The sequence below is a fragment of the Microcaecilia unicolor genome, chromosome 8 (genome assembly GCF_901765095.1).
Source record: "Microcaecilia unicolor chromosome 8, aMicUni1.1, whole genome shotgun sequence".
Lineage (NCBI taxonomy): Eukaryota > Metazoa > Chordata > Amphibia > Gymnophiona > Siphonopidae > Microcaecilia > Microcaecilia unicolor.
The window spans coordinates 107,389,539-107,397,938 of NC_044038.1; positions in this window are offsets into that span (position 1 = coordinate 107,389,539).

Below are 8,400 nucleotides of genomic sequence, written 5' to 3' on the forward strand. Positions count from 1 at the left end.
TGCAAAATGTAAAGATAGTACGTGCCAGAGATGGTGTTAGAAGAATGCAACTGGAGCAATTGCTCTTGGTCCCCTGGCCAGAGAGAGCCACAAGCATGATGGAAGCTAAAGGCAGTGCAGTCTCGTGATGGGCTTTGGGGTTCCCTCCCAAATTTATGGCCTGGGCTCCAGCCATGTCTAACACCAGATGTACATTCCAAACTGACATATTCTAATCACAAAATATTTTTCTACCTTTTGTTGTCTGGCTATTTTATTTTTTCAAATCAGCTTGGTCCTAGTCTCTGGTTTCTGCTTTCCTCAGTCTTAATTCACTCACCAGGTCTCCCTGTCTATTTGTCATGCCTTCTCTCTCCATGTCCACGATCCATCTCCCATCTCTGTGTCCCCAAAGTTCCTTATCCAGTATCTCCACTGTGTTCAAATCTTGCATCCATCACCCTTTTGTCCCCTGCCCCTGTGTCCAACATCACCCCTTGTGTCCCTATGCCCTCCCATATCCAGTACCTCCCTTCTGAGTTCCTATTCTTCCCTATATCTAGAATCTCTCCCCTGTGTCCATATACCCCTCCCTCCCAGTGTCCAGCATAGCCTCTCTTTTCCCAAATCCCCCCCCCCCCTCTGTCAGGCATTGCCCCTCTGTGTTCATATGCCATCCCCATACAGCATCTCAGATCTGTTTCTGTATCTCCCCTTTATCCCTCACCCACACCAATGTCTCTTCCTCTGCGATCCCACCTATCCAGCTTCTCTCCTTCCTTCCAGCTTTTGGCTCTTTCTCCTACTGTGAGTTAAAAATTTGTCTCCCTCTTCCCTTCATCCCCCTTGACCAGTCATCTCTCTCTCTTCCCTCCTAATCTCTACCCCCTGCTACAGCACCTCTGTCCTTCCCTGAGCCTCCCCTGCAAGCCTACCCTCTAGCCCCCCCCCCCCATAGGTCCAGCACCTCCCTTCCTTCTAGCCTGCCCCTCCTTGCAGGTCCAGCAACTTCCTTCCTTTCCTCCAGCCCCCAGCCTCTCCCCCTTAGGTCCAGCACCTCTCTTCCTTCACTCCAGAGTCCGCCCCTCCCCCCCCCCAATAAATCCAGCACCTCTCTCCTTGCCTCAGCCAGCCACTTCCCCCCTTGCAGGTCCAGAACCTCTCTGCCTTCCTTTCCAGCCAACCCCTCCCTTTTGTAGGTCTAGAACCTCTTTCCTTTCCCTTCCCTTCTCTTTCGGCCTCCAGTCCCCCACCCTGCAAGTACAGCCACTCACTCCCAGTCCGCCCGCAGGTCAGCAGATGGCCACGAGCAGAGCAGAGCGGAGCGAGTGAGGTCGAGGCTGTACACGCTGCCACGTCATACCGCACGTAGGATGGACCAAGCTACGCGACGTGACCTGCATTTCAGTGGGCTGGACGGAGCAGTGGAGATCAGCTGAGCGGGTGCCATCTGCGGTCTTATGCTACGCGATTGCGATCGCGAACGCAAATGACTCAGTAGAAAACGTTGAAAAAAAGGCTGCACTGCAGTGTGTGCGCTTGGGCGGGCCTGAGGTGAAATTGGATGGGCCTGGGCCCACCCAGGCCCACCCGTAGCTACGCCCCTGGTCCCATCCCCTTTATCATTTTCATCACCCTTCTCTGCACCTTTTCTAATTCCACTATCCAGCTCATTTTCGAAAGTGATCGCCAGCATTTTCCGACATAAATCGGGAGATGGCCGGCGATCTCGGAAAAGCGGCCAAATTGGTATAATCGAAAGCCGCTTTTTTGCCAACATCGCCACTTTTCCCGTCACGTCGCCGGCCAAAGTTCAAGGGGCGTGTCAGTGGTGAAGCGAAGGCGGGACATGGGCAGGCATGGGCGTGGCTACCAGATGGACGGCTTTCGGCGATAATGGGAAAAAAAACCCGGTGATAGCAGTATATCGCCGGGTTTACTTGGTCCTTTTATGTTCACGACCAAGCCTCAAAAGGTGCCCCAAAGTGACCAGATGACCACTGGAGGGAATGGGGGATGACCTCCCCATACTCATGGTCACCAACCCCCTCCCATACTAAAAAATAAATTAAAAACCTTTTTTGCCAGCCTATATGCCAGCCTCAAATGCCGTACCCACCTCCATGACAGCAGAATGTGTTGTATCCTCCGACCGCCCTTCCTGGATGCGATGTGGCTCTCGGGTGAGTGTGACACCTTTTCTGTTAGGTGCCCTGCAGAGTCCATCAGCAATGCATTGTGGTGGGTGTAGGGTACTGGGCTGTACTCCCATGGGTGCTTTTCCCCCTGCTATCTGGGTTCAGAGTGTGCCCTGTTTTGTTTCCGGTAGTCCATGAGGTAGTGACCATTTTTGTAAGCCAGTTTTAGATCCCTTTCATGTGTCACCCACGTTAGAGAACGTTATTACCTTGAATGTGGCTGAAAGAGGGGATTGTACACCATTGTGCCAGCTCTGACCTACTGCTAATCTCCATACCAGGAGACTCTTTGCCAGTGGGGCACAACCTCTGATCTGCAGTTAATTGTGAGTAACGTGCTTATTCAAATAAAGGACTTTTTCAAAGAGACTAGTCTTCAGGTGTCAACTGGTGTGCCAAGGTTATACAGCAGCAACAAGTCCTAGAGGCCTGCGGGTATGCAGGTCCCTGGAGCACTTTTAGTGAGTACCACAGTGCACTTAAGGCAGGCGGACCCAGGCCCATCCCCCCCTACCTGTAACACTTGTGCTGGTAATGGAAGCCCTCCAAAACCCACTGTACCCATATGTAGTTGCCCCCTTCACCCCTAAGAGCTTTGGTAGTGTTGTACATTGTGGGTAGTGGGTTTTGGGGGGGGGGTTGGGGGGGCTCAGTACCCAAAGTAAGGGAGCTATGCATGTGGGAGCTTTTTCTGAAGGCCACCGCACTGACCCCTAGGGGGTCAAACGCTACAAATGCTGGCTCCTCCCACGACCAAATGCCTTGGATTTCGCCGGGGTTGGAGATGGCCAGCATTTTTTTCCATTATCGCTGAAAAACAAACCCAGCCATCTCAAACGAACTCCAAGGCATTTTGCCAGGCTAAACCGTATTATCGAAAAAAAAGATGGCCAGCCATCTTTTTCGATAATACGGTTCCGGCCAGCTGTAGTGCGCCGCCAACATAGATCGCCAGCGATCTGTTTGGCCGGCGACGTTCGATTATGCCCCTCCACATTCTTTTTTGAGATGCGGGCAACCAGAATTGAATACAATATTCGAGTCCGGTCGCAACATGGAGCGATACACAGGCATTATAATGTCCCTCATTTTTGTTTTCCATTTCTTTCCTATTAATAACTAACATTCTATTTGCTTTCTTAGTCGCCGCCGCACACTAAGCAGAAGGTTTCAATGTATCATCAACAATGACGCCTAGATCTCTTTCCTGGTCGGTGACTCCTAATGTGGAACCTTGCATTACATAATTCAGGTTCCTCTTTCCCACATGCATCACTTTGCACTTGCTCACATTAAACGTCATCTGCCATTTAGATGCTCATCTCTCGGTCTCGTAAGGTAATTTTCACAATCCTCTTGCGATTAACAACTTTGAATAACTTTGTGTTGTCAGCAATTTAATTACCTCACTAGTTACTCCCATCTCTAGATCATATATAAATATATTAAAAAGCAGCAGTTCTAGCACACACCCCTGGGGAACCCCACTAACTACCCTTCTCCATTGAGAATACTGACCATTTAACCCTTCTCTCTGTTTTCTATATTTTAACCAGTTTTAATCCACAATATTACACTACTTCCTATCCCATGACTCTCCAATTTCCTCTGGAGTCTTTCATGAGGTACTTTGTGAAACGCCTTTTGAAAATACAGATACACAATATCTACCGGCTCACCTTTATCCACATGTTTGTTCACCCCTTCCCAGAAATGTAATAGATTGGTGAGGCAAGAGTTCCCTTCACTAAATCCATGTTGGCTTTGTCTCATTAATCTATACTTTTGAATATGTCAGTAATTTTTGTTCTTTATAATAGTCTTCTACCATTTTGCCTTGCACCAATGTCAGGCTACCAGTTCATAATTCCCGGATCTCCTCTGGAACCTTTTTTAAAAATCAGCGTTATATTGGCCAATCTCCGGAACCATGCTTGATTTTAAAGATAAATTACATATTACTAACAATGGTTCCACAAATTCATTTTTCAATTCTATCAGTACTTGGGATGAATACCATCTGGTCCAGGAGATTTGCTATTCTTCAATTTGTCAAATTGCGCTATTACATCCTCCAGGTTTATAGAGATTTCATTCCGTTTCTGTGACTCGTCACCTTTGAATACCATTTCTGGCACAGGTATCTCTCCAAATCTTCCTTGGTGAAGACCAAAGCAAAGAATTCATTTAATCTCTCCGATATGGCTTTTGTCTTCCCTGATTGCCCCTTTACCCCTTGGTCATTTAACGGTCCAACCGATTCTTCTGCCGGCTTCTTTGCTTTTAATATACCTCCAACACAATCTTTTTTTCAGGGTCCCTCTTTGCCTTCCTTTTCAGCGCTTTGCATGTGACTTGCCATTCCTTATGCTGTGTCTTATTATTTTCAGTTGGTTCCTTCTTCCATTTTCTGAAGAATTTTGTTTTAGCTCTAATAGCTTCCTTCACCCTCACTTTTTAACCATGACGGATGTTGTTTGGTCTTCCTTCCTCCTTTTTTAATACATGGAATATATTGGAATCCAAGATGGCTGCTAGCACTTATGTTTAGCTGTTACGCTCTGATTCCTCTCTGCCATTATGCCTAAACGAAGAGGGAAGAGTAGTGCCCGATTTACCCCACTACCTCCTTCGATTACCGGGCCGATGGATCGGTTTGTGAGCCAGCAGGGAACTGCAATGCAGATCAGGAGAGGGCCCTTGTTGGACGCCGCTGTTTTGGAGGACTCGATGGCGTCCTCCGGGCTGGAGACAACTTTAAGCCCCGATCATAGAGCTCCGCCCCCGCAACCGCCGATCACAAGTTCGCTGCTTCAGGGAGAGCAAGGCCTGGCGCAAGAACGCACGGTATCTGTACTGGGTAATCAGTTCAAACTAGATGAGGCGGGACGAACAAGATCGAGTGAAGAAGCAGGGGAAAGAGACGAAAGCGGAGAGCCGGTGGAAGACTGGGAGAGCATATTTCCGGCGGAGCTGTCTAACAAGCCAGTGGAGGTAACTTTAGATTCCCTTTGGGAATTAATGTCCCAATTGGGGAAATTATTTCTTGCTCAAGCAGTTAAAGGATCTCAGAAATTAAAAATCCTTAGAACAAAGGGTGAACAGAATGAAAAAACTCAACAAGTTTTGGTAAATCGCATGGATAAGTTAGAACAAGAAACAAAAAAAATTGAAAATCTTCAAATGACTATGGTAAAAGATATTACAAATTTAAGACTGAAAGCTGAAATTACGAGAACCATATGAGAACCTTAACTTGAGATTTGTAAATTTCCCCAAGAATTCAGATGATTCAACCGGCTGAAATGCTGAAAAGATACTTGCGGGAAAATTTGGGAATTCCTCAGGAGAATACTCCACCCTTTACTAAAAGTGATTATCTTCCTAACAAAAATACTATCCAACAAATCAACACGAACAAAGACCTGAAAATTTATCACAATTTCTAGAGACTTCAGACACTGAAATTAGCCACAGGGCGGCCACTTTGGTGGCAACTGTGGCGTTGCCACATGATAAACGTGGTTGTTCTCAATGTTTTCCAACATAGGGAATACACTGTTTTTGGGTTTAAAAATTCCTTGTTTCCTGATCTCTCTAGAGAAACTCAACGTAAACGAAAACAGTTCCTTATTATGAAACCAGCAATTCAACAGTTAGGAGGGGGTAGTTTTTTCTGAGGTATCCATGTAAATGGATTGTTAGTGCTTGACTCTGTTAATATGTTTTCTGGAACCCCCCAGCTATCGCTTTTATTGCGTCCTAAAAGATCTTCTAGATAGCTTTAGAAATGTAGCACTCCCTTCAAATAAGTGCTCTTTCTTATAATTATTTCCTTGTTTTTCCTCTTAGTTTAAAATCTTGGATTCCATTGCTAGGACTTGAGTGTTGTGTTAGAATATTTCCATTTGGAACTATGGTAATATTTGAATTTTGCCTGTTGATTTATAATTGTAGATGTACACTATCCTTCAAGTTGTATCTTGAATAATAGTCTGTAAAAATATAAATAATAATAAAAAAAAAAAGGAATATATTTGACTTGGGCTTCCAGGATGCTATTTTTGAACAGCATCCATGCCTGATGTAAATTTTGACCTTTGCAGCTGCTCCTCTAAGAATTTTTTTCACCGTTCTACTCATTTTATCGTAGAGGGGCATAATCGAACGCGAACGCCATCTCCATGGGCGTCTATGTCTGAGAACAGGTACAATGAAGGGGTGGGCCAGACCGTATTTTCAAAAAAAATGGCGCCCATCTTTTTTTCGATAATACGGTTTTGCCTGGCAAATGCATCGGATTTGTGCGGATTTGAGCTGGGCGGTTTCGTTTTTCAGCGATAATGGAAACCGAAGGCGCCCAGCTCAAAAACGAACAAAGTCCAAGGCATTGGGTCATGGGAAGGGGCCAGGATTCATAGTGCACTGGTCCCCCTCAAATGCCAGGACACCAACCTACACCCTAGGGGCACTTGTAACAATTAAAAAAAACAAATTAAATACCTCCCAAGTCCATAACTCCCATCCCTTGGGTGCTGAGCCCCTCAAATCCCCCCCAAAACCCACTGCCCACAACTCTACCCATTACCATAGCACTATGGCTGAAGGGAGGCACTACATGTGGGTACAGTAGGTTTTGGGGGCGGTTTGGAGGGCTCCCATATACCACCACAAGTGTAGGGGGATGGGCCTGGGTAACACCTGGGTGAAGTCCACTGCACCCACTAACAACTATTCCGGGACCTGCATATTGCTGTGGATGGAGCTGGGTATGGCATTTGAGGCTGACATAGAGGCTGGCAAAAAATGTTGTTAAAGTTGTTTTTTTATGCTGGGAGGGGGTTAATGACCACTGGAGGAGTCAGGGGTGATCATCCCCGATTCCCTCCGTGGTCATTTAGGGCACTTTTTGGGACTTGTTTGTGAAAAAAAAGGGTCCAAATTCACACTAAAAACGCCTTTCTTTTTCGATTATCAGCCGAAGGCGCCCCATCTCACCTCGGCCCGATAAACATGCCCCAGTCCCGCCTTCACCAAGCCCTCCGACACACCCCTGTCAACTTTGGCCCGTTTCCACAACAGATGCAGTTGAAGATGCCCAAAACGACTTTCGATTATACTGATTGGGCGCCTTTGCGAGATGGGCCACCTATCTCCCAATTTGGGTCGAAATCTGGGTGCCCATCACTTCAAAAATATGGCTGATAGTCTCCTTTTTAAAAAGTTAAACACTAATGTATTGGATTTCCTGTGTATACTTACTCCAAAGCCGATATCAAATATGATCATATTAGCAATTACTGTTATCAAGTGGCCCCAGCAACCATTACATTCTGCACCATTACATCCTGCACCAGATCAGGCACTCCACTATCGACTAGGTCTAGAATTTTCCTTCTCTTGTTGGCTCCTATACTAGCTGCTCCATAATGCAGTCCTTGATTTCGTCAAGGAATTTACCTCCCTAGCATACCCTGATGTTACATTTACCCAGTCAATATCAGGGTAATTGAAATCACTTAGTGTTGCCCAGTTGTTAGCCTCCTTAATTTCTGAACCCTGTCTCCACCAGCTGTGTTTTGCAGACATCCATCATGACTTTGGAGGCGTTCCAGTGTTGCTACCACTGCATCTGAGGGAGGACCCAGCACTGATCCAGTGCATGAGGGAGCATCTCAGAGCCTGTCATGAGTACCAACAACATAAACACCCCTCATAGCAGCCATTCTCTGCAGCAAAGCCAAGTATCCACTAACCCTAAATACAGTTTGCCCTTAAACCGACCCATATTCCCAACAAGTGAGTGCAGGCAACCTCAAAAAAGGACATTATATATCAAGAGAGGGGGTGGAAGTTGGTGGCACTGCACCCCACTGTGAGCATGAACAGGTGGACAGCAGGTCATATACAGCTACCTATCACATTGCACCAGCTAAGTCACAAAAGAGAGACAGCAATCAGAGGGAAGTGCAGTGGGAAGCAAGACCTCATCCACTGTATACAGCCTACAGCCTTACATAGAGGGGCATAATCGACCAGAAAACGCCTATCTCCATGGGCGTTAAGCTCCGAGAAACGGGTCCGTGAAGGGGCGGAGTGAACCGTATTTTTAAAAAAAAATAGACGCCCATGCTTTATTCGCCAAGGTGTGAGCTGGGCGTTTTTGCTTTTCACCGATAATGGAACATGAATCGCCCATCTCAAAAACGAATGAAATGCAGGC